We start from the raw sequence: 26,707 nt of genomic DNA on the forward strand, positions 1-26,707 counted from the left end.
TCAGATTTCGCAACCCTCACTTCAGACCTCAGACATCAAAACGCAGAATTCAGAGATCCGGACTCAGAATTCAGAAGTTAGAACTCAGAACTCAGATTTTGGAACTCAGAAGGCAGGTTTCAAAACTCAGCAATCAGAAGTCTGAACTCAGAACTTATAATTTAGAACTCAGAACTCAGCTTTCAGAGCTCATAATACAGATCTCAGTGCTCAGAATTCTGAAGTCAGAACTCAGAACTCAGTATTCAATACAGAATTCAGAACTCAAAGCTCATCATTTCGAACTTAGGATTCAGAAGACAGAACTCAGAACTCTGTGATCACAATTCAGAATTCAGGACTCAGAAATCGGAACTCAGTAATCAATGCGGAATTCAGAACTCAGAAATCACAAGTCAGAATTCAGAACTCAGAACTCTTAATTCAGAACTCAGAAATTAGAACTCCAAATTCAGTATTCGAAATTGAGCACTCAGAATGTACAGCTTCAAACTCAAATCTCAGAATGCAGATATCAGAATACAGAACTCAGAATTCCCAAACTCGAATTCTGAATTCAGAATTCACAGCTTAGTGTTCAGAACTCAGAACGCAGAACTCAGAATTTCCAATTCAGAACTCAGCCCTTAGAACGTAGTACTCAGAACTCAGATGTTACAATTCAGACTTTAGAATGTAGCACTCAGAAATCAGAATCTGAATGCAGAACTCAGAATTCTAAATTCAGAACGCAGAGTTCAGAAATTAGAGCTCAGTATTCAGAACCACAATTCCCAACCCGGAACTCAAAACTCAAAAATCAGAACTCAGTGTTGAGAACTAGAAACTCAGAACTCAGAATGCAGAATGCAGAACGAAGAATCCGTATTCAGAATCAGATTTCGCAACCCTCAGTTCAGACCTCAGACATCAAAACGCAGAATTCAGAGATCCGGACTCAGAATTCAGAAGTTAGAACTCAGAATCAGATTTTGGAACTCAGAAGGCAGGTTTCAAAACTCAGAAATCAGAAGTGTGAATTCAGAGTTTATAATTTAGAACTCAGAACTCAGCTTTCAGAGCTCAAAATACAGATCTCAGTGCTCAGAATTCTGAAGTCAGAACTCAGAACTCAGTATTCAATACAGAATTCAGAACTCAAAGCTCATCATTTCGAACTTAGGATTCAGAAGACAGAACTCAGAACTCTGTGATCACAAGTCAGAATTCAGAACTCAGAAATCGGAACTCAGTAATCAATGCGGAATTCAGAACTCAGAAATCACAAGTCAGAATTCAGAACTCAGAACTCTTAATTCAGAACTCAGAAATTAGAACTCCAAATTCAGTATTCGAAATTGAGCACTCAGAATGTACAGCTTCAAACTCAAATCTCAGAATGCAGATGTCAGAATACAGAACTCAGAATTCCCAAACTCGAATTCTGAATTCAGAATTCACAGCTTAGTGCTCAGAACTCAGAACTCAGAACTCAGAATTTCCAATTCAGAACTCAGCCCTTAGAACGTAGTACTCAGAACTCAGATGTTACAATTCAGACTTTAGAATGTAGCACTCAGAAATCAGAATCTGAATGCAGAACTCAGAATTCTAAATTCAGAACGCAGAGTTCAGAAATTAGAGCTCAGTATTCAGAACCACAATTCCCAACCCGGAACTCAAAACTCAAAAATCAGAACTCAGTGTTGAGAACTAGAAACTCAGAACTCAGAATGCAGAATGCAGAACGAAGAATCCGTATTCAGAATCAGATTTCGCAACCCTCAATTCAGACCTCAGACATCAAAACGCAGAATTCAGAGATCCGGACTCAGAATTCAGAAGTTAGAACTCAGAACTCAGATTTTGGAACTCAGAAGGCAGGTTTCAAAACTCAGCAATCAGAAGTCTGAATTCAGAACTTATAATTTAGAACTCAGAACTCAGCTTTCAGAGCTCATAATACAGATCTCAGTGCTCAGAATTCTGAAGTCAGAACTCAGAACTCAGTATTCAATACAGAATTCAGAACTCAAAGCTCATCATTTCGAACTTAGGATTCAGAAGACAGAACTCAGAACTCTGTGATCACAATTCAGAATTCAGGACTCAGAAATCGGAACTCAGTAATCAATGCGGAATTCAGAACTCAGAAATCACAAGTCAGAATTCAGAACTCAGAACTCTTAATTCAGAACTCAGAAATTAGAACTCCAAATTCAGTATTCGAAATTGAGCACTCAGAATGTACAGCTTCAAACTCAAATCTCAGAATGCAGATATCAGAATACAGAACTCAGAATTCCCAAACTCGAATTCTGAATTCAGAATTCACAGCTTAGTGTTCAGAACTCAGAACGCAGAACTCAGAATTTCCAATTCAGAACTCAGCCCTTAGAACGTAGTACTCAGAACTCAGATGTTACAATTCAGAATTTAGAATGTAGCACTCAGAAATCAGAATCTGAATGCAGAACTCAGAATTCTAAATTCAGAACGCAGAGTTCAGAAATTAGAGCTCAGTATTCAGAACCACAATTCCCAACCCGGAACTCAAAACTCAAAAATCAGAACTCAGTGTTGAGAACTAGAAACTCAGAACTCAGAATGCAGAATGCAGAACGAAGAATCCGTATTCAGAATCAGATTTCGCAACCCTCAGTTCAGACCTCAGACATCAAAACGCAGAATTCAGAGATCCGGACTCAGAATTCAGAAGTTAGAACTCAGAATCAGATTTTGGAACTCAGAAGGCAGGTTTCAAAACTCAGAAATCAGAAGTGTGAATTCAGAGTTTATAATTTAGAACTCAGAACTCAGCTTTCAGAGCTCAAAATACAGATCTCAGTGCTCAGAATTCTGAAGTCAGAACTCAGAACTCAGTATTCAATACAGAATTCAGAACTCAAAGCTCATCATTTCGAACTTAGGATTCAGAAGACAGAACTCAGAACTCTGTGATCACAAGTCAGAATTCAGAACTCAGAAATCGGAACTCAGTAATCAATGCGGAATTCAGAACTCAGAAATCACAAGTCAGAATTCAGAACTCAGAACTCTTAATTCAGAACTCAGAAATTAGAACTCCAAATTCAGTATTCGAAATTGAGCACTCAGAATGTACAGCTTCAAACTCAAATCTCAGAATGCAGATGTCAGAATACAGAACTCAGAATTCCCAAACTCGAATTCTGAATTCAGAATTCACAGCTTAGTGCTCAGAACTCAGAACTCAGAACTCAGAATTTCCAATTCAGAACTCAGCCCTTAGAACGTAGTACTCAGAACTCAGATGTTACAATTCAGACTTTAGAATGTAGCACTCAGAAATCAGAATCTGAATGCAGAACTCAGAATTCTAAATTCAGAACGCAGAGTTCAGAAATTAGAGCTCAGTATTCAGAACCACAATTCCCAACCCGGAACTCAAAACTCAAAAATCAGAACTCAGTGTTGAGAACTAGAAACTCAGAACTCAGAATGCAGAATGCAGAACGAAGAATCCGTATTCAGAATCAGATTTCGCAACCCTCAATTCAGACCTCAGACATCAAAACGCAGAATTCAGAGATCCGGACTCAGAATTCAGAAGTTAGAACTCAGAACTCAGATTTTGGAACTCAGAAGGCAGGTTTCAAAACTCAGCAATCAGAAGTCTGAATTCAGAACTTATAATTTAGAACTCAGAACTCAGCTTTCAGAGCTCATAATACAGATCTCAGTGCTCAGAATTCTGAAGTCAGAACTCAGAACTCAGTATTCAATACAGAATTCAGAACTCAAAGCTCATCATTTCGAACTTAGGATTCAGAAGACAGAACTCAGAACTCTGTGATCACAATTCAGAATTCAGGACTCAGAAATCGGAACTCAGTAATCAATGCGGAATTCAGAACTCAGAAATCACAAGTCAGAATTCAGAACTCAGAACTCTTAATTCAGAACTCAGAAATTAGAACTCCAAATTCAGTATTCGAAATTGAGCACTCAGAATGTACAGCTTCAAACTCAAATCTCAGAATGCAGATATCAGAATACAGAACTCAGAATTCCCAAACTCGAATTCTGAATTCAGAATTCACAGCTTAGTGTTCAGAACTCAGAACGCAGAACTCAGAATTTCCAATTCAGAACTCAGCCCTTAGAACGTAGTACTCAGAACTCAGATGTTACAATTCAGAATTTAGAATGTAGCACTCAGAAATCAGAATCTGAATGCAGAACTCAGAATTCTAAATTCAGAACGCAGAGTTCAGAAATTAGAGCTCAGTATTCAGAACCACAATTCCCAACCCGGAACTCAAAACTCAAAAATCAGAACTCAGTGTTGAGAACTAGAAACTCAGAACTCAGAATGCAGAATGCAGAATGCAGAACGAAGAATCCGTATTCAGAATCAGATTTCGCAACCCTCAATTCAGACCTCAGACATCAAAACGCAGAATTCAGAGATCCAGACTCAGAATTCAGAAGTTAGAACTCAGAACTCAGATTTTGGAACTCAGAAGGCAGGTTTCAAAACTCAGCAATCAGAAGTCTGAACTCAGAACTTATAATTTAGAACTCAGAACTCAGCTTTCAGAGCTCATAATACAGATCTCAGTGCTCAGAATTCTGAAGTCAGAACTCAGAACTCAGTATTCAATACAGAATTCAGAACTCAAAGCTCATCATTTCGAACTTAGGATTCAGAAGACAGAACTCAGAACTCTGTGATCACAATTCAGAATTCAGGACTCAGAAATCGGAACTCAGTAATCAATGCGGAATTCAGAACTCAGAAATCACAAGTCAGAATTCAGAACTCAGAACTCTTAATTCAGAACTCAGAAATTAGAACTCCAAATTCAGTATTCGAAATTGAGCACTCAGAATGTACAGCTTCAAACTCAAATCTCAGAATGCAGATATCAGAATACAGAACTCAGAATTCCCAAACTCGAATTCTGAATTCAGAATTCACAGCTTAGTGTTCAGAACTCAGAACGCAGAACTCAGAATTTCCAATTCAGAACTCAGCCCTTAGAACGTAGTACTCAGAACTCAGATGTTACAATTCAGAATTTAGAATGTAGCACTCAGAAATCAGAATCTGAATGCAGAACTCAGAATTCTAAATTCAGAACGCAGAGTTCAGAAATTAGAGCTCAGTATTCAGAACCACAATTCCCAACCCGGAACTCAAAACTCAAAAATCAGAACTCAGTGTTGAGAACTAGAAACTCAGAACTCAGAATGCAGAATGCAGAACGAAGAATCCGTATTCAGAATCAGATTTCGCAACCCTCAATTCAGACCTCAGACATCAAAACGCAGAATTCAGAGATCCGGACTCAGAATTCAGAAGTTAGAACTCAGAACTCAGATTTTGGAACTCAGAAGGCAGGTTTCAAAACTCAGCAATCAGAAGTCTGAACTCAGAACTTATAATTTAGAACTCAGAACTCAGCTTTCAGAGCTCATAATACAGATCTCAGTGCTCAGAATTCTGAAGTCAGAACTCAGAACTCAGTATTCAATACAGAATTCAGAACTCAAAGCTCATCATTTCGAACTTAGGATTCAGAAGACAGAACTCAGAACTCTGTGATCACAATTCAGAATTCAGGACTCAGAAATCGGAACTCAGTAATCAATGCGGAATTCAGAACTCAGAAATCACAAGTCAGAATTCAGAACTCAGAACTCTTAATTCAGAACTCAGAAATTAGAACTCCAAATTCAGTATTCGAAATTGAGCACTCAGAATGTACAGCTTCAAACTCAAATCTCAGAATGCAGATGTCAGAATACAGAACTCAGAATTCCCAAACTCGAATTCTGAATTCAGAATTCACAGCTTAGTGTTCAGAACTCAGAACGCAGAACTCAGAATTTCCAATTCAGAACTCAGCCCTTAGAACGTAGTACTCAGAACTCAGATGTTACAATTCAGAATTTAGAATGTAGCACTCAGAAATCAGAATCTGAATGCAGAACTCAGAATTCTAAATTCAGAACGCAGAGTTCAGAAATTAGAGCTCAGTATTCAGAACCACAATTCCCAACCCGGAACTCAAAACTCAAAAATCAGAACTCAGTGTTGAGAACTAGAAACTCAGAACTCAGAATGCAGAATGCAGAATGCAGAACGAAGAATCCGTATTCAGAATCAGATTTCGCAACCCTCAATTCAGACCTCAGACATCAAAACGCAGAATTCAGAGATCCGGACTCAGAATTCAGAAGTTAGAACTCAGAACTCAGATTTTGGAACTCAGAAGGCAGGTTTCAAAACTCAGCAATCAGAAGTCTGAACTCAGAACTTATAATTTAGAACTCAGAACTCAGCTTTCAGAGCTCATAATACAGATCTCAGTGCTCAGAATTCTGAAGTCAGAACTCAGAACTCAGTATTCAATACAGAATTCAGAACTCAAAGCTCATCATTTCGAACTTAGGATTCAGAAGACAGAACTCAGAACTCTGTGATCACAAGTCAGAATTCAGAACTCAGAAATCGGAACTCAGTAATCAATGCGGAATTCAGAACTCAGAAATCACAAGTCAGAATTGAGAACTCAGAACTCTTAATTCAGAACTCAGAAATTAGAACTCCAAATTCAGTATTCGAAATTGAGCACTCAGAATGTACAGCTTCAAACTCAAATCTCAGAATGCAGATATCAGAATACAGAACTCAGAATTCCCAAACTTGAATTCTGAATTCAGAATTCACAGCTTAGTGTTCAGAACTCAGAACGCAGAACTCAGAATTTCCAATTCAGAACTCAGCCCTTAGAACGTAGTACTCAGAACTCAGATGTTACAATTCAGAATTTAGAATGTAGCACTCAGAAATCAGAATCTGAATGCAGAACTCAGAATTCTAAATTCAGAACGCAGAGTTCAGAAATTAGAGCTCAGTATTCAGAACCACAATTCCCAACCCGGAACTCAAAACTCAAAAATCAGAACTCAGTGTTGAGAACTAGAAACTCAGAACTCAGAATGCAGAATGCAGAACGAAGAATCCGTATTCAGAATCAGATTTCGCAACCCTCAATTCAGACCTCAGACATCAAAACGCAGAATTCAGAGATCCGGACTCAGAATTCAGAAGTTAGAACTCAGAACTCAGATTTTGGAACTCAGAAGGCAGGTTTCAAAACTCAGCAATCAGAAGTCTGAATTCAGAACTTATAATTTAGAACTCAGAACTCAGCTTTCAGAGCTCATAATACAGATCTCAGTGCTCAGAATTCTGAAGTCAGAACTCAGAACTCAGTATTCAATACAGAATTCAGAACTCAAAGCTCATCATTTCGAACTTAGGATTCAGAAGACAGAACTCAGAACTCTGTGATCACAATTCAGAATTCAGGACTCAGAAATCGGAACTCAGTAATCAATGCGGAATTCAGAACTCAGAAATCACAAGTCAGAATTCAGAACTCAGAACTCTTAATTCAGAACTCAGAAATTAGAACTCCAAATTCAGTATTCGAAATTGAGCACTCAGAATGTACAGCTTCAAACTCAAATCTCAGAATGCAGATATCAGAATACAGAACTCAGAATTCCCAAACTCGAATTCTGAATTCAGAATTCACAGCTTAGTGTTCAGAACTCAGAACGCAGAACTCAGAATTTCCAATTCAGAACTCAGCCCTTAGAACGTAGTACTCAGAACTCAGATGTTACAATTCAGAATTTAGAATGTAGCACTCAGAAATCAGAATCTGAATGCAGAACTCAGAATTCTAAATTCAGAACGCAGAGTTCAGAAATTAGAGCTCAGTATTCAGAACCACAATTCCCAACCCGGAACTCAAAACTCAAAAATCAGAACTCAGTGTTGAGAACTAGAAACTCAGAACTCAGAATGCAGAATGCAGAACGAAGAATCCGTATTCAGAATCAGATTTCGCAACCCTCAATTCAGACCTCAGACATCAAAACGCAGAATTCAGAGATCCGGACTCAGAATTCAGAAGTTAGAACTCAGAACTCAGATTTTGGAACTCAGAAGGCAGGTTTCAAAACTCAGCAATCAGAAGTCTGAACTCAGAACTTATAATTTAGAACTCAGAACTCAGCTTTCAGAGCTCATAATACAGATCTCAGTGCTCAGAATTCTGAAGTCAGAACTCAGAACTCAGTATTCAATACAGAATTCAGAACTCAAAGCTCATCATTTCGAACTTAGGATTCAGAAGACAGAACTCAGAACTCTGTGATCACAATTCAGAATTCAGGACTCAGAAATCGGAACTCAGTAATCAATGCGGAATTTAGAACTCAGAAATCACAAGTCAGAATTCAGAACTCAGAACTCTTAATTCAGAACTCAGAAATTAGAACTCCAAATTCAGTATTTGAAATTGAGCACTCAGAATGTACAGCTTCAAACTCAAATCTCAGAATGCAGATATCAGAATACAGAACTCAGAATTCCCAAACTCGAATTCTGAATTCAGAATTCACAGCTTAGTGTTCAGAACTCAGAACGCAGAACTCAGAATTTCCAATTCAGAACTCAGCCCTTAGAACGTAGTACTCAGAACTCAGATGTTACAATTCAGAATTTAGAATGTAGCACTCAGAAATCAGAATCTGAATGCAGAACTCAGAATTCTAAATTCAGAACGCAGAGTTCAGAAATTAGAGCTCAGTATTCAGAACCACAATTCCCAACCCGGAACTCAAAACTCAAAAATCAGAACTCAGTGTTGAGAACTAGAAACTCAGAACTCAGAATGCAGAATGCAGAACGAAGAATCCGTATTCAGAATCAGATTTCGCAACCCTCAATTCAGACCTCAGACATCAAAACGCAGAATTCAGAGATCCGGACTCAGAATTCAGAAGTTAGAACTCAGAACTCAGATTTTGGAACTCAGAAGGCAGGTTTCAAAACTCAGCAATCAGAAGTCTGAACTCAGAACTTATAATTTAGAACTCAGAACTCAGCTTTCAGAGCTCATAATACAGATCTCAGTGCTCAGAATTCTGAAGTCAGAACTCAGAACTCAGTATTCAATACAGAATTCAGAACTCAAAGCTCATCATTTCGAACTTAGGATTCAGAAGACAGAACTCAGAACTCTGTGATCACAATTCAGAATTCAGGACTCAGAAATCGGAACTCAGTAATCAATGCGGAATTCAGAACTCAGAAATCACAAGTCAGAATTCAGAACTCAGAACTCTTAATTCAGAACTCAGAAATTAGAACTCCAAATTCAGTATTTGAAATTGAGCACTCAGAATGTACAGCTTCAAACTCAAATCTCAGAATGCAGATATCAGAATACAGAACTCAGAATTCCCAAACTCGAATTCTGAATTCAGAATTCACAGCTTAGTGTTCAGAACTCAGAACGCAGAACTCAGAATTTCCAATTCAGAACTCAGCCCTTAGAACGTAGTACTCAGAACTCAGATGTTACAATTCAGAATTTAGAATGTAGCACTCAGAAATCAGAATCTGAATGCAGAACTCAGAATTCTAAATTCAGAACGCAGAGTTCAGAAATTAGAGCTCAGTATTCAGAACCACAATTCCCAACCCGGAACTCAAAACTCAAAAATCAGAACTCAGTGTTGAGAACTAGAAACTCAGAACTCAGAATGCAGAATGCAGAACGAAGAATCCGTATTCAGAATCAGATTTCGCAACCCTCAATTCAGACCTCAGACATCAAAACGCAGAATTCAGAGATCCGGACTCAGAATTCAGAAGTTAGAACTCAGAACTCAGATTTTGGAACTCAGAAGGCAGGTTTCAAAACTCAGCAATCAGAAGTCTGAACTCAGAACTTATAATTTAGAACTCAGAACTCAGCTTTCAGAGCTCATAATACAGATCTCAGTGCTCAGAATTCTGAAGTCAGAACTCAGAACTCAGTATTCAATACAGAATTCAGAACTCAAAGCTCATCATTTCGAACTTAGGATTCAGAAGACAGAACTCAGAACTCTGTGATCACAATTCAGAATTCAGGACTCAGAAATCGGAACTCAGTAATCAATGCGGAATTCAGAACTCAGAAATCACAAGTCAGAATTCAGAACTCAGAACTCTTAATTCAGAACTCAGAAATTAGAACTCCAAATTCAGTATTCGAAATTGAGCACTCAGAATGTACAGCTTCAAACTCAAATCTCAGAATGCAGATATCAGAATACAGAACTCAGAATTCCCAAACTCGAATTCTGAATTCAGAATTCACAGCTTAGTGTTCAGAACTCAGAACGCAGAACTCAGAATTTCCAATTCAGAACTCAGCCCTTAGAACGTAGTACTCAGAACTCAGATGTTACAATTCAGAATTTAGAATGTAGCACTCAGAAATCAGAATCTGAATGCAGAACTCAGAATTCTAAATTCAGAACGCAGAGTTCAGAAATTAGAGCTCAGTATTCAGAACCACAATTCCCAACCCGGAACTCAAAACTCAAAAATCAGAACTCAGTGTTGAGAACTAGAAACTCAGAACTCAGAATGCAGAATGCAGAACGAAGAATCCGTATTCAGAATCAGATTTCGCAACCCTCAATTCAGACCTCAGACATCAAAACGCAGAATTCAGAGATCCGGACTCAGAATTCAGAAGTTAGAACTCAGAACTCAGATTTTGGAACTCAGAAGGCAGGTTTCAAAACTCAGCAATCAGAAGTCTGAACTCAGAACTTATAATTTAGAACTCAGAACTCAGCTTTCAGAGCTCATAATACAGATCTCAGTGCTCAGAATTCTGAAGTCAGAACTCAGAACTCAGTATTCAATACAGAATTCAGAACTCAAAGCTCATCATTTCGAACTTAGGATTCAGAAGACAGAACTCAGAACTCTGTGATCACAATTCAGAATTCAGGACTCAGAAATCGGAACTCAGTAATCAATGCGGAATTCAGAACTCAGAAATCACAAGTCAGAATTCAGAACTCAGAACTCTTAATTCAGAACTCAGAAATTAGAACTCCAAATTCAGTATTCGAAATTGAGCACTCAGAATGTACAGCTTCAAACTCAAATCTCAGAATGCAGATATCAGAATACAGAACTCAGAATTCCCAAACTCGAATTCTGAATTCAGAATTCACAGCTTAGTGTTCAGAACTCAGGACGCAGAACTCAGAATTTCCAATTCAGAACTCAGCCCTTAGAACGTAGTACTCAGAACTCAGATGTTACAATTCAGAATTTAGAATGTAGCACTCAGAAATCAGAATCTGAATGCAGAACTCAGAATTCTAAATTCAGAACGCAGAGTTCAGAAATTAGAGCTCAGTATTCAGAACCACAATTCCCAACCCGGAACTCAAAACTCAAAAATCAGAACTCAGTGTTGAGAACTAGAAACTCAGAACTCAGAATGCAGAATGCAGAACGAAGAATCCGTATTCAGAATCAGATTTCGCAACCCTCAATTCAGACCTCAGACATCAAAACGCAGAATTCAGAGATCCGGACTCAGAATTCAGAAGTTAGAACTCAGAACTCAGATTTTGGAACTCAGAAGGCAGGTTTCAAAACTCAGCAATCAGAAGTCTGAACTCAGAACTTATAATTTAGAACTCAGAACTCAGCTTTCAGAGCTCATAATACAGATCTCAGTGCTCAGAATTCTGAAGTCAGAACTCAGAACTCAGTATTCAATACAGAATTCAGAACTCAAAGCTCATCATTTCGAACTTAGGATTCAGAAGACAGAACTCAGAACTCTGTGATCACAATTCAGAATTCAGGACTCAGAAATCGGAACTCAGTAATCAATGCGGAATTCAGAACTCAGAAATCACAAGTCAGAATTCAGAACTCAGAACTCTTAATTCAGAACTCAGAAATTAGAACTCCAAATTCAGTATTCGAAATTGAGCACTCAGAATGTACAGCTTCAAACTCAAATCTCAGAATGCAGATATCAGAATACAGAACTCAGAATTCCCAAACTCGAATTCTGAATTCAGAATTCACAGCTTAGTGTTCAGAACTCAGAACGCAGAACTCAGAATTTCCAATTCAGAACTCAGCCCTTAGAACGTAGTACTCAGAACTCAGATGTTACAATTCAGAATTTAGAATGTAGCACTCAGAAATCAGAATCTGAATGCAGAACTCAGAATTCTAAATTCAGAACGCAGAGTTCAGAAATTAGAGCTCAGTATTCAGAACCACAATTCCCAACCCGGAACTCAAAACTCAAAAATCAGAACTCAGTGTTGAGAACTAGAAACTCAGAACTCAGAATGCAGAATGCAGAACGAAGAATCCGTATTCAGAATCAGATTTCGCAACCCTCAATTCAGACCTCAGACATCAAAACGCAGAATTCAGAGATCCGGACTCAGAATTCAGAAGTTAGAACTCAGAACTCAGATTTTGGAACTCAGAAGGCAGGTTTCAAAACTCAGCAATCAGAAGTCTGAACTCAGAACTTATAATTTAGAACTCAGAACTCAGCTTTCAGAGCTCATAATACAGATCTCAGTGCTCAGAATTCTGAAGTCAGAACTCAGAACTCAGTATTCAATACAGAATTCAGAACTCAAAGCTCATCATTTCGAACTTAGGATTCAGAAGACAGAACTCAGAACTCTGTGATCACAATTCAGAATTCAGGACTCAGAAATCGGAACTCAGTAATCAATGCGGAATTCAGAACTCAGAAATCACAAGTCAGAATTCAGAACTCAGAACTCTTAATTCAGAACTCAGAAATTAGAACTCCAAATTCAGTATTCGAAATTGAGCACTCAGAATGTACAGCTTCAAACTCAAATCTCAGAATGCAGATATCAGAATACAGAACTCAGAATTCCCAAACTCGAATTCTGAATTCAGAATTCACAGCTTAGTGTTCAGAACTCAGAACGCAGAACTCAGAATTTCCAATTCAGAACTCAGCCCTTAGAACGTAGTACTCAGAACTCAGATGTTACAATTCAGAATTTAGAATGTAGCACTCAGAAATCAGAATCTGAATGCAGAACTCAGAATTCTAAATTCAGAACGCAGAGTTCAGAAATTAGAGCTCAGTATTCAGAACCACAATTCCCAACCCGGAACTCAAAACTCAAAAATCAGAACTCAGTGTTGAGAACTAGAAACTCAGAACTCAGAATGCAGAATGCAGAACGAAGAATCCGTATTCAGAATCAGATTTCGCAACCCTCAATTCAGACCTCAGACATCAAAACGCAGAATTCAGAGATCCGGACTCAGAATTCAGAAGTTAGAACTCAGAATCAGATTTTGGAACTCAGAAGGCAGGTTTCAAAACTCAGCAATCAGAAGTCTGAACTCAGAACTTATAATTTAGAACTCAGAACTCAGCTTTCAGAGCTCATAATACAGATCTCAGTGCTCAGAATTCTGAAGTCAGAACTCAGAACTCAGTATTCAATACAGAATTCAGAACTCAAAGCTCATCATTTCGAACTTAGGATTCAGAAGACAGAACTCAGAACTCTGTGATCACAATTCAGAATTCAGGACTCAGAAATCGGAACTCAGTAATCAATGCGGAATTCAGAACTCAGAAATCACAAGTCAGAATTCAGAACTCAGAACTCTTAATTCAGAACTCAGAAATTAGAACTCCAAATTCAGTATTCGAAATTGAGCACTCAGAATGTACAGCTTCAAACTCAAATCTCAGAATGCAGATATCAGAATACAGAACTCAGAATTCCCAAACTCGAATTCTGAATTCAGAATTCACAGCTTAGTGTTCAGAACTCAGGACGCAGAACTCAGAATTTCCAATTCAGAACTCAGCCCTTAGAACGTAGTACTCAGAACTCAGATGTTACAATTCAGACTTTAGAATGTAGCACTCAGAAATCAGAATCTGAATGCAGAACTCAGAATTCTAAATTCAGAACGCAGAGTTCAGAAATTAGAGCTCAGTATTCAGAACCACAATTCCCAACCCGGAACTCAAAACTCAAAAATCAGAACTCAGTGTTGAGAACTAGAAACTCAGAACTCAGAATGCAGAATGCAGAACGAAGAATCCGTATTCAGAATCAGATTTCGCAACCCTCAATTCAGACCTCAGACATCAAAACGCAGAATTCAGAGATCCGGACTCAGAATTCAGAAGTTAGAACTCAGAACTCAGATTTTGGAACTCAGAAGGCAGGTTTCAAAACTCAGCAATCAGAAGTCTGAACTCAGAACTTATAATTTAGAACTCAGAACTCAGCTTTCAGAGCTCATAATACAGATCTCAGTGCTCAGAATTCTGAAGTCAGAACTCAGAACTCAGTATTCAATACAGAATTCAGAACTCAAAGCTCATCATTTCGAACTTAGGATTCAGAAGACAGAACTCAGAACTCTGTGATCACAATTCAGAATTCAGGACTCAGAAATCGGAACTCAGTAATCAATGCGGAATTCAGAACTCAGAAATCACAAGTCAGAATTCAGAACTCAGAACTCTTAATTCAGAACTCAGAAATTAGAACTCCAAATTCAGTATTCGAAATTGAGCACTCAGAATGTACAGCTTCAAACTCAAATCTCAGAATGCAGATATCAGAATACAGAACTCAGAATTCCCAAACTCGAATTCTGAATTCAGAATTCACAGCTTAGTGTTCAGAACTCAGAACGCAGAACTCAGAATTTCCAATTCAGAACTCAGCCCTTAGAACGTAGTACTCAGAACTCAGATGTTACAATTCAGACTTTAGAATGTAGCACTCAGAAATCAGAATCTGAATGCAGAACTCAGAATTCTAAATTCAGAACGCAGAGTTCAGAAATTAGAGCTCAGTATTCAGAACCACAATTCCCAACCCGGAACTCAAAACTCAAAAATCAGAACTCAGTGTTGAGAACTAGAAACTCAGAACTCAGAATGCAGAATGCAGAACGAAGAATCCGTATTCAGAATCAGATTTCGCAACCCTCAATTCAGACCTCAGACATCAAAACGCAGAATTCAGAGATCCGGACTCAGAATTCAGAAGTTAGAACTCAGAACTCAGATTTTGGAACTCAGAAGGCAGGTTTCAAAACTCAGCAATCAGAAGTCTGAACTCAGAACTTATAATTTAGAACTCAGAACTCAGCTTTCAGAGCTCATAATACAGATCTCAGTGCTCAGAATTCTGAAGTCAGAACTCAGAACTCAGTATTCAATACAGAATTCAGAACTCAAAGCTCATCATTTCGAACTTAGGATTCAGAAGACAGAACTCAGAACTCTGTGATCACAATTCAGAATTCAGGACTCAGAAATCGGAACTCAGTAATCAATGCGGAATTCAGAACTCAGAAATCACAAGTCAGAATTCAGAACTCAGAACTCTTAATTCAGAACTCAGAAATTAGAACTCCAAATTCAGTATTCGAAATTGAGCACTCAGAATGTACAGCTTCAAACTCAAATCTCAGAATGCAGATATCAGAATACAGAACTCAGAATTCCCAAACTCGAATTCTGAATTCAGAATTCACAGCTTAGTGTTCAGAACTCAGAACGCAGAACTCAGAATTTCCAATTCAGAACTCAGCCCTTAGAACGTAGTACTCAGAACTCAGATGTTACAATTCAGACTTTAGAATGTAGCACTCAGAAATCAGAATCTGAATGCAGAACTCAGAATTCTAAATTCAGAACGCAGAGTTCAGAAATTAGAGCTCAGTATTCAGAACCACAATTCCCAACCCGGAACTCAAAACTCAAAAATCAGAACTCAGTGTTGAGAACTAGAAACTCAGAACTCAGAATGCAGAATGCAGAACGAAGAATCCGTATTCAGAATCAGATTTCGCAACCCTCAGTTCAGACCTCAGACATCAAAACGCAGAATTCAGAGATCCGGACTCAGAATTCAGAAGTTAGAACTCAGAACTCAGATTTTGGAACTCAGAAGGCAGGTTTCAAAACTGAGCAATCAGAAGTCTGAACTCAGAACTTATAATTTAGAACTCAGAACTCAGCTTTCAGAGCTCATAATACAGATCTCAGTGCTCAGAATTCTGAAGTCAGAACTCAGAACTCAGTATTCAATACAGAATTCAGAACTCAAAGCTCATCATTTCGAACTTAGGATTCAGAAGACAGAACTCAGAACTCTGTGATCACAATTCAGAATTCAGGACTCAGAAATCGGAACTCAGTAATCAATGCGGAATTCAGAACTCAGAAATCACAAGTCAGAATTCAGAACTCAGAACTCTTAATTCAGAACTCAGAAATTAGAACTCCAAATTCAGTATTCGAAATTGAGCACTCAGAATGTACAGCTTCAAACTCAAATCTCAGAATGCAGATATCAGAATACAGAACTCAGAATTCCCAAACTCGAATTCTGAATTCAGAATTCACAGCTTAGTGTTCAGAACTCAGAACGCAGAACTCAGAATTTCCAATTCAGAACTCAGCCCTTAGAACGTAGTACTCAGAACTCAGATGTTACAATTCAGAATTTAGAATGTAGCACTCAGAAATCAGAATCTGAATGCAGAACTCAGAATTCTAAATTCAGAACGCAGAGTTCAGAAATTAGAGCTCAGTATTCAGAACCACAATTCCCAACCCGGAACTCAAAACTCAAAAATCAGAACTCAGTGTTGAGAACTAGAAACTCAGAACTCAGAATGCAGAATGCAGAACGAAGAATCCGTATTCAGAATCAGATTTCGCAACCCTCAATTCAGACCTCAGACATCAAAACGCAGAATTCAGAGATCCGGACTCAGAATTCAGAAGTTAGAACTCAGAACTCAGATTTTGGAACTCAGAAGGCAGGTTTCAAAACTCAGCAATCAGAAGTCTGAACTCAGAACTTATAATTTAGAACTCAGAACTCAGCTTTCAGAGCTCATAATACAGATCTCAGTGCTCAGAATTCTGAAGTCAGAACTCAGAACTCAGTATTCAATACAGAATTCAGAACTCAAAGCTCATCATTTCGAACTTAGGATTCAGAAGACAGAACTCAGAACTCTGTGATCACAATTCAGAATTCAGGACTCAGAAATCGGAACTCAGTAATCAATGCGGAATTCAGAACTCAGAAATCACAAGTCAGAATTCAGAACTCAGAACTCTTAATTCAGAACTCAGAAATTAGAACTCCAAATTCAGTATTCGAAATTGAGCACTCAGAATGTACAGCTTCAAACTCAAATCTCAGAATGCAGATATCAGAATACAGAACTCAGAATTCCCAAACTCGAATTCTGAATTCAGAATTCACAGCTTAGTGTTCAGAACTCAGAACGCAGAACTCAGAATTTCCAATTCAGAACTCAGCCCTTAGAACGCAGTACTCAGAACTCAGATGTTACAATTCAGAATTTAGAATGTAGCACTCAGAAATCAGAATCTGAATGCAGAACTCAGAATTCTAAATTCAGAACGCAGAGTTCAGAAATTAGAGCTCAGTATTCAGAACCACAATTCCCAACCCGGAACTCAAAACTCAAAAATCAGAACTCAGTGTTGAGAACTAGAAACTCAGAACTCAGAATGCAGAATGCAGAACGAAGAATCCGTATTCAGAATCAGATTTCGCAACCCTCAATTCAGACCTCAGACATCAAAACGCAGAATTCAGAGATCCGGACTCAGAATTCAGAAGTTAGAACTCAGAATCAGATTTTGGAACTCAGAAGGCAGGTTTCAAAACTCAGCAATCAGAAGTCTGAACTCAGAACTTATAATTTAGAACTCAGAACTCAGCTTTCAGAGCTCATAATACAGATCTCAGTGCTCAGAATTCTGAAGTCAGAACTCAGAACTCAGTATTCAATACAGAATTCAGAACTCAAAGCTCATCATTTCGAACTTAGGATTCAGAAGACAGAACTCAGAACTCTGTGATCACAATTCAGAATTCAGGACTCAGAAATCGGAACTCAGTAATCAATGCGGAATTCAGAACTCAGAAATCACAAGTCAGAATTCAGAACTCAGAACTCTTAATTCAGAACTCAGAAATTAGAACTCCAAATTCAGTATTCGAAATTGAGCACTCAGAATGTACAGCTTCAAACTCAAATCTCAGAATGCAGATATCAGAATACAGAACTCAGAATTCCCAAACTCGAATTCTGAATTCAGAATTCACAGCTTAGTGTTCAGAACTCAGGACGCAGAACTCAGAATTTCCAATTCAGAACTCAGCCCTTAGAACGTAGTACTCAGAACTCAGATGTTACAATTCAGACTTTAGAATGTAGCACTCAGAAATCAGAATCTGAATGCAGAACTCAGAATTCTAAATTCAGAACGCAGAGTTCAGAAATTAGAGCTCAGTATTCAGAACCACAATTCCCAACCCGGAACTCAAAACTCAAAAATCAGAACTCAGTGTTGAGAACTAGAAACTCAGAACTCAGAATGCAGAATGCAGAACGAAGAATCCGTATTCAGAATCAGATTTCGCAACCCTCAATTCAGACCTCAGACATCAAAACGCAGAATTCAGAGATCCGGACTCAGAATTCAGAAGTTAGAACTCAGAACTCAGATTTTGGAACTCAGAAGGCAGGTTTCAAAACTCAGCAATCAGAAGTCTGAATTCAGAACTTATAATTTAGAACTCAGAACTCAGCTTTCAGAGCTCATAATACAGATCTCAGTGCTCAGAATTCTGAAGTCAGAACTCAGAACTCAGTATTCAATACAGAATTCAGAACTCAAAGCTCATCATTTCGAACTTAGGATTCAGAAGACAGAACTCAGAACTCTGTGATCACAATTCAGAATTCAGGACTCAGAAATCGGAACTCAGTAATCAATGCGGAATTCAGAACTCAGAAATCACAAGTCAGAATTCAGAACTCAGAACTCTTAATTCAGAACTCAGAAATTAGAACTCCAAATTCAGTATTCGAAATTGAGCACTCAGAATGTACAGCTTCAAACTCAAATCTCAGAATGCAGATATCAGAATACAGAACTCAGAATTCCCAAACTCGAATTCTGAATTCAGAATTCACAGCTTAGTGTTCAGAACTCAGAACGCAGAACTCAGAATTTCAAATTCAGAACTCAGCCCTTAGAACGTAGTACTCAGAACTCAGATGTTACAATTCAGAATTTAGAATGTAGCACTCAGAAATCAGAATCTGAATGCAGAACTCAGAATTCTAAATTCAGAACGCAGAGTTCAGAAATTAGAGCTCAGTATTCAGAACCACAATTCCCAACCCGGAACTCAAAACTCAAAAATCAGAACTCAGTGTTGAGAACTAGAAACTCAGAACTCAGAATGCAGAATGCAGAACGAAGAATCCGTATTCAGAATCAGATTTCGCAACCCTCAATTCAGACCTCAGACATCAAAACGCAGAATTCAGAGATCCGGACTCAGAATTCAGAAGTTAGAACTCAGAACTCAGATTTTGGAACTCAGAAGGCAGGTTTCAAAACTCAGCAATCAGAAGTCTGAACTCAGAACTTATAATTTAGAACTCAGAACTCAGCTTTCAGAGCTCATAATACAGATCTCAGTGCTCAGAATTCTGAAGTCAGAACTCAGAACTCAGTATTCAATACAGAATTCAGAACTCAAAGCTCATCATTTCGAACTTAGGATTCAGAAGACAGAACTCAGAACTCTGTGATCACAATTCAGAATTCAGGACTCAGAAATCGGAACTCAGTAATCAATGCGGAATTCAGAACTCAGAAATCACAAGTCAGAATTCAGAACTCAGAACTCTTAATTCAGAACTCAGAAATTAGAACTCCAAATTCAGTATTCGAAATTGAGCACTCAGAATGTACAGCTTCAAACTCAAATCTCAGAATGCAGATATCAGAATACAGAACTCAGAATTCCCAAACTCGAATTCTGAATTCAGAATTCACAGCTTAGTGTTCAGAACTCAGAACGCAGAACTCAGAATTTCCAATTCAGAACTCAGCCCTTAGAACGTAGTACTCAGAACTCAGATGTTACAATTCAGAATTTAGAATGTAGCACTCAGAAATCAGAATCTGAATGCAGAACTCAGAATTCTAAATTCAGAACGCAGAGTTCAGAAATTAGAGCTCAGTATTCAGAACCACAATTCCCAACCCGGAACTCAAAACTCAAAAATCAGAACTCAGTGTTGAGAACTAGAAACTCAGAACTCAGAATGCAGAATGCAGAACGAAGAATCCGTATTCAGAATCAGATTTCGCAACCCTCAATTCAGACCTCAGACATCAAAACGCAGAATTCAGAGATCCGGACTCAGAATTCAGAAGTTAGAACTCAGAACTCAGATTTTGGAACTCAGAAGGCAGGTTTCAAAACTGAGCAATCAGAAGTCTGAACTCAGAACTTATAATTTAGAACTCAGAACTCAGCTTTCAGAGCTCATAATACAGATCTCAGTGCTCAGAATTCTGAAGTCAGAACTCAGAACTCAGTATTCAATACAGAATTCAGAACTCAAAGCTCATCATTTCGAACTTAGGATTCAGAAGACAGAACTCAGAACTCTGTGATCACAATTCAGAATTCAGGACTCAGAAATCGGAACTCAGTAATCAATGCGGAATTCAGAACTCAGAAATCACAAGTCAGAATTCAGAACTCAGAACTCTTAATTCAGAACTCAGAAATTAGAACTCCAAATTCAGTATTCGAAATTGAGCACTCAGAATGTACAGCTTCAAACTCAAATCTCAGAATGCAGATATCAGAATACAGAACTCAGAATTCCCAAACTCGAATTCTGAATTCAGAATTCACAGCTTAGTGTTCAGAACTCAGAACGCAGAACTCAGAATTTCAAATTCAGAACTCAGCCCTTAGAACGTAGTACTCAGAACTCAGATGTTACAATTCAGAATTTAGAATGTAGCACTCAGAAATCAGAATCTGAATGCAGAACTCAGAATTCTAAATTCAGAACGCAGAGTTCAGAAATTAGAGCTCAGTATTCAGAACCACAATTCCCAACCCGGAACTCAAAACTCAAAAATCAGAACTCAGTGTTGAGAACTAGAAACTCAGAACTCAGAATGCAGAATGCAGAACGAAGAATCCGTATTCAGAATCAGATTTCGCAACCCTCAATTCAGACCTCAGACATCAAAACGCAGAATTCAGAGATCCGGACTCAGAATTCAGAAGTTAGAACTCAGAACTCAGATTTTGGAACTCAGAAGGCAGGTTTCAAAACTCAGCAATCAGAAGTCTGAACTCAGAACTTATAATTTAGAACTCAGAACTCAGCTTTCAGAGCTCATAATACAGATCTCAGTGCTCAGAATTCTGAAGTCAGAACTCAGAACTCAGTATTCAATACAGAATTCAGAACTCAAAGCTCATCATTTCGAACTTAGGATTCAGAAGACAGAACTCAGAACTCTGTGATCACAATTCAGAATTCAGGACTCAGAAATCGGAACTCAGTAATCAATGCGGAATTCAGAACTCAGAAATCACAAGTCAGAATTGAGAACTCAGAACTCTTAATTCAGAACTCAGAAATTAGAACTCCAAATTCAGTATTCGAAATTGAGCACTCAGAATGTACAGCTTCAAACTCAAATCTCAGAATGCAGATATCAGAATACAGAACTCAGAATTCCCAAACTCGAATTCTGAATTCAGAATTCACAGCTTAGTGTTCAGAACTCAGAACACAGAACTCAGAATTTCCAATTCAGAACTCAGCCCTTAGAACGTAGTACTCAGAACTCAGATGTTACAATTCAGAATTTAGAATGTAGCACTCAGAAATCAGAATCTGAATGCAGAACTCAGAATTCTAAATTCAGAACGCAGAGTTCAGAAATTAGAGCTCAGTATTCAGAACCACAATTCCCAACCCGGAACTCAAAACTCAAAAATCAGAACTCAGTGTTGAGAACTAGAAACTCAGAACTCAGAATGCAGAATGCAGAACGAAGAATCCGTATTCAGAATCAGATTTCGCAACCCTCAATTCAGACCTCAGACATCAAAACGCAGAATTCAGAGATCCGGACTCAGAATTCAGAAGTTAGAACTCAGAACTCAGATTTTGGAACTCAGAAGGCAGGTTTCAAAACTCAGCAATCAGAAGTCTGAATTCAGAACTTATAATTTAGAACTCAGAACTCAGCTTTCAGAGCTCATAATACAGATCTCAGTGCTCAGAATTCTGAAGTCAGAACTCAGAACTCAGTATTCAATACAGAATTCAGAACTCAAAGCTCATCATTTCGAACTTAGGATTCAGAAGACAGAACTCAGAACTCTGTGATCACAATTCAGAATTCAGGACTCAGAAATCGGAACTCAGTAATCAATGCGGAATTCAGAACTCAGAAATCACAAGTCAGAATTCAGAACTCAGAACTCTTAATTCAGAACTCAGAAATTAGAACTCCAAATTCAGTATTCGAAATTGAGCACTCAGAATGTACAGCTTCAAACTCAAATCTCAGAATGCAGATATCAGAATACAGAACTCAGAATTCCCAAACTCGAATTCTGAATTCAGAATTCACAGCTTAGTGTTCAGAACTCAGAACGCAGAACTCAGAATTTCCAATTCAGAACTCAGCCCTTAGAACGTAGTACTCAGAACTCAGATGTTACAATTCAGAATTTAGAATGTAGCACTCAGAAATCAGAATCTGAATGCAGAACTCAGAATTCTAAATTCAGAACGCAGAGTTCAGAAATTAGAGCTCAGTATTCAGAACCACAATTCCCAACCCGGAACTCAAAACTCAAAAATCAGAACTCAGTGTTGAGAACTAGAAACTCAGAACTCAGAATGCAGAATGCAGAACGAAGAATCCGTATTCAGAATCAGATTTCGCAACCCTCAATTCAGACCTCAGACATCAAAACGCAGAATTCAGAGATCCGGACTCAGAATTCAGAAGTTAGAACTCAGAACTCAGATTTTGGAACTCAGAAGGCAGGTTTCAAAACTCAGCAATCAGAAGTCTGAACTCAGAACTTATAATTTAGAACTCAGAACTCAGCTTTCAGAGCTCATAATACAGATCTCAGTGCTCAGAATTCTGAAGTCAGAACTCAGAACTCAGTATTCAATACAGAATTCAGAACTCAAAGCTCATCATTTCGAACTTAGGATTCAGAAGACAGAACTCAGAACTCTGTGATCACAATTCAGAATTCAGGACTCAGAAATCGGAACTCAGTAATCAATGCGGAATTCAGAACTCAGAAATCACAAGTCAGAATTCAGAACTCAGAACTCTTAATTCAGAACTCAGAAATTAGAACTCCAAATTCAGTATTCGAAATTGAGCACTCAGAATGTACAGCTTCAAACTCAAATCTCAGAATGCAGATATCAGAATACAGAACTCAGAATTCCCAAACTCGAATTCTGAATTCAGAATTCACAGCTTAGTGTTCAGAACTCAGAACGCAGAACTCAGAATTTCCAATTCAGAACTCAGCCCTTAGAACGTAGTACTCAGAACTCAGATGTTACAATTCAGAATTTAGAATGTAGCACTCAGAAATCAGAATCTGAATGCAGAACTCAGAATTCTAAATTCAGAACGCAGAGTTCAGAAATTAGAGCTCAGTATTCAGAACCACAATTCCCAACCCGGAACTCAAAACTCAAAAATCAGAACTCAGTGTTGAGAACTAGAAACTCAGAACTCAGAATGCAGAATGCAGAACGAAGAATCCGTATTCAGAATCAGATTTCGCAACCCTCAATTCAGACCTCAGACATCAAAACGCAGAATTCAGAGATCCGGACTCAGAATTCAGAAGTTAGAACTCAGAACTCAGATTTTGGAACTCAGAAGGCAGGTTTCAAAACTCAGCAATCAGAAGTCTGAATTCAGAACTTATAATTTAGAACTCAGAACTCAGCTTTCAGAGCTCATAATACAGATCTCAGTGCTCAGAATTCTGAAGTCAGAACTCAGAACTCAGTATTCAATGCAGAATTCAGAACTCAAAGCTCATCATTTCGAACTTAGGATTCAGAAGACAGAACTCAGAACTCTGTGATCACAATTCAGAATTCAGGACTCAGAAATCGGAACTCAGTAATCAATGCGGAATTCAGAACTCAGAAATCACAAGTCAGAATTCAGAACTCAGAACTCTTAATTCAGAACTCAGAAATTAGAACTCCAAATTCAGTATTCGAAATTGAGCACTCAGAATGTACAGCTTCAAACTCAAATCTCAGAATGCAGATATCAGAATACAGAACTCAGAATTCCCAAACTCGAATTCTGAATTCAGAATTCACAGCTTAGTGTTCAGAACTCAGGACGCAGAACTCAGAATTTCCAATTCAGAACTCAGCCCTTAGAACGTAGTACTCAGAACTCAGATGTTACAATTCAGACTTTAGAATGTAGCACTCAGAAATCAGAATCTGAATGCAGAACTCAGAATTCTAAATTCAGAACGCAGAGTTCAGAAATTAGAGCTCAGTATTCAGAACCACAATTCCCAACCCGGAACTCAAAACTCAAAAATCAGAACTCAGTGTTGAGAACTAGAAACTCAGAACTCAGAATTCAGCATGCAGAATGCAGAACGAAGAATCCGTATTCAGAATCAGATTTCGCAACCCTCAATTCAGACCTCAGACATCAAAACGCAGAATTCAGAGATCCGGACTCAGAATTCAGAAGTTAGAACTCAGAACTCAGATTTTGGAACTCAGAAGGCAGGTTTCAAAACTCAGCAATCAGAAGTCTGAATTCAGAACTTATAATTTAGAACTCAGAACTCAGCTTTCAGAGCTCATAATACAGATCTCAGTGCTCAGAATTCTGAAGTCAGAACTCAGAACTCAGTATTCAATACAGAATTCAGAACTCAAAGCTCATCATTTCGAACTTAGGATTCAGAAGACAGAACTCAGAACTCTGTGATCACAATTCAGAATTCAGGACTCAGAAATCGGAACTCAGTAATCAATGCGGAATTCAGAACTCAGAAATCACAAGTCAGAATTCAGAACTCAGAACTCTTAATTCAGAACTCAGAAATTAGAACTCCAAATTCAGTATTCGAAATTGAGCACTCAGAATGTACAGCTTCAAACTCAAATCTCAGAATGCAGATATCAGAATACAGAACTCAGAATTCCCAAACTCGAATTCTGAATTCAGAATTCACAGCTTAGTGTTCAGAACTCAGAACGCAGAACTCAGAATTTCCAATTCAGAACTCAGCCCTTAGAACGTAGTACTCAGAACTCAGATGTTACAATTCAGAATTTAGAATGTAGCACTCAGAAATCAGAATCTGAATGCAGAACTCAGAATTCTAAATTCAGAACGCAGAGTTCAGAAATTAGAGCTCAGTATTCAGAACCACAATTCCCAACCCGGAACTCAAAACTCAAAAATCAGAACTCAGTGTTGAGAACTAGAAACTCAGAACTCAGAATGCAGAATGCAGAACGAAGAATCCGTATTCAGAATCAGATTTCGCAACCCTCAATTCAGACCTCAGACATCAAAACGCAGAATTCAGAGATCCGGACTCAGAATTCAGAAGTTAGAACTCAGAACTCAGATTTTGGAACTCAGAAGGCAGGTTTCAAAACTCAGCAATCAGAAGTCTGAACTCAGAACTTATAATTTAGAACTCAGAACTCAGCTTTCAGAGCTCATAATACAGATCTCAGTGCTCAGAATTCTGAAGTCAGAACTCAGAACTCAGTATTCAATACAGAATTCAGAACTCAAAGCTCATCATTTCGAACTTAGGATTCAGAAGACAGAACTCAGAACTCTGTGATCACAATTCAGAATTCAGGACTCAGAAATCGGAACTCAGTAATCAATGCGGAATTCAGAACTCAGAAATCACAAGTCAGAATTCAGAACTCAGAACTCTTAATTCAGAACTCAGAAATTAGAACTCCAAATTCAGTATTCGAAATTGAGCACTCAGAATGTACAGCTTCAAACTCAAATCTCAGAATGCAGATATCAGAATACAGAACTCAGAATTCCCAAACTCGAATTCTGAATTCAGAATTCACAGCTTAGTGTTCAGAACTCAGAACGCAGAACTCAGAATTTCCAATTCAGAACTCAGCCCTTAGAACGTAGTACTCAGAACTCAGATGTTACAATTCAGACTTTAGAATGTAGCACTCAGAAATCAGAATCTGAATGCAGAACTCAGAATTCTAAATTCAGAACGCAGAGTTCAGAAATTAGAGCTCAGTATTCAGAACCACAATTCCCAACCCGGAACTCAAAACTCAAAAATCAGAACTCAGTGTTGAGAACTAGAAACTCAGAACTCAGAATGCAGAATGCAGAATGCAGAACGAAGAATCCGTATTCAGAATCAGATTTCGCAACCCTCAATTCAGACCTCAGACATCAAAACGCAGAATTCAGAGATCCGGACTCAGAATTCAGAAGTTAGAACTCAGAACTCAGACTTTGGAACTCAGAAGGCAGGTTTCAAAACTCAGCAATCAGAAGTCTGAATTCAGAACTTATAATTTAGAACTCAGAACTCAGCTTTCAGAGCTCATAATACAGATCTCAGTGCTCAGAATTCTGAAGTCAGAACTCAGAACTCAGTATTCAATGCAGAATTCAGAACTCAAAGCTCATCATTTCGAACTTAGGATTCAGAAGACAGAACTCAGAACTCTGTGATCACAATTCAGAATTCAGGACTCAGAAATCGGAACTCAGTAATCAATGCGGAATTCAGAACTCAGAAATCACAAGTCAGAATTCAGAACTCAGAACTCTTAATTCAGAACTCAGAAATTAGAACTCCAAATTCAGTATTCGAA

Source organism: Ochotona princeps, chromosome Y, assembly GCF_030435755.1.
Source record: "Ochotona princeps isolate mOchPri1 chromosome Y, mOchPri1.hap1, whole genome shotgun sequence".
Taxonomy (NCBI): Eukaryota; Metazoa; Chordata; class Mammalia; order Lagomorpha; family Ochotonidae; genus Ochotona; species Ochotona princeps.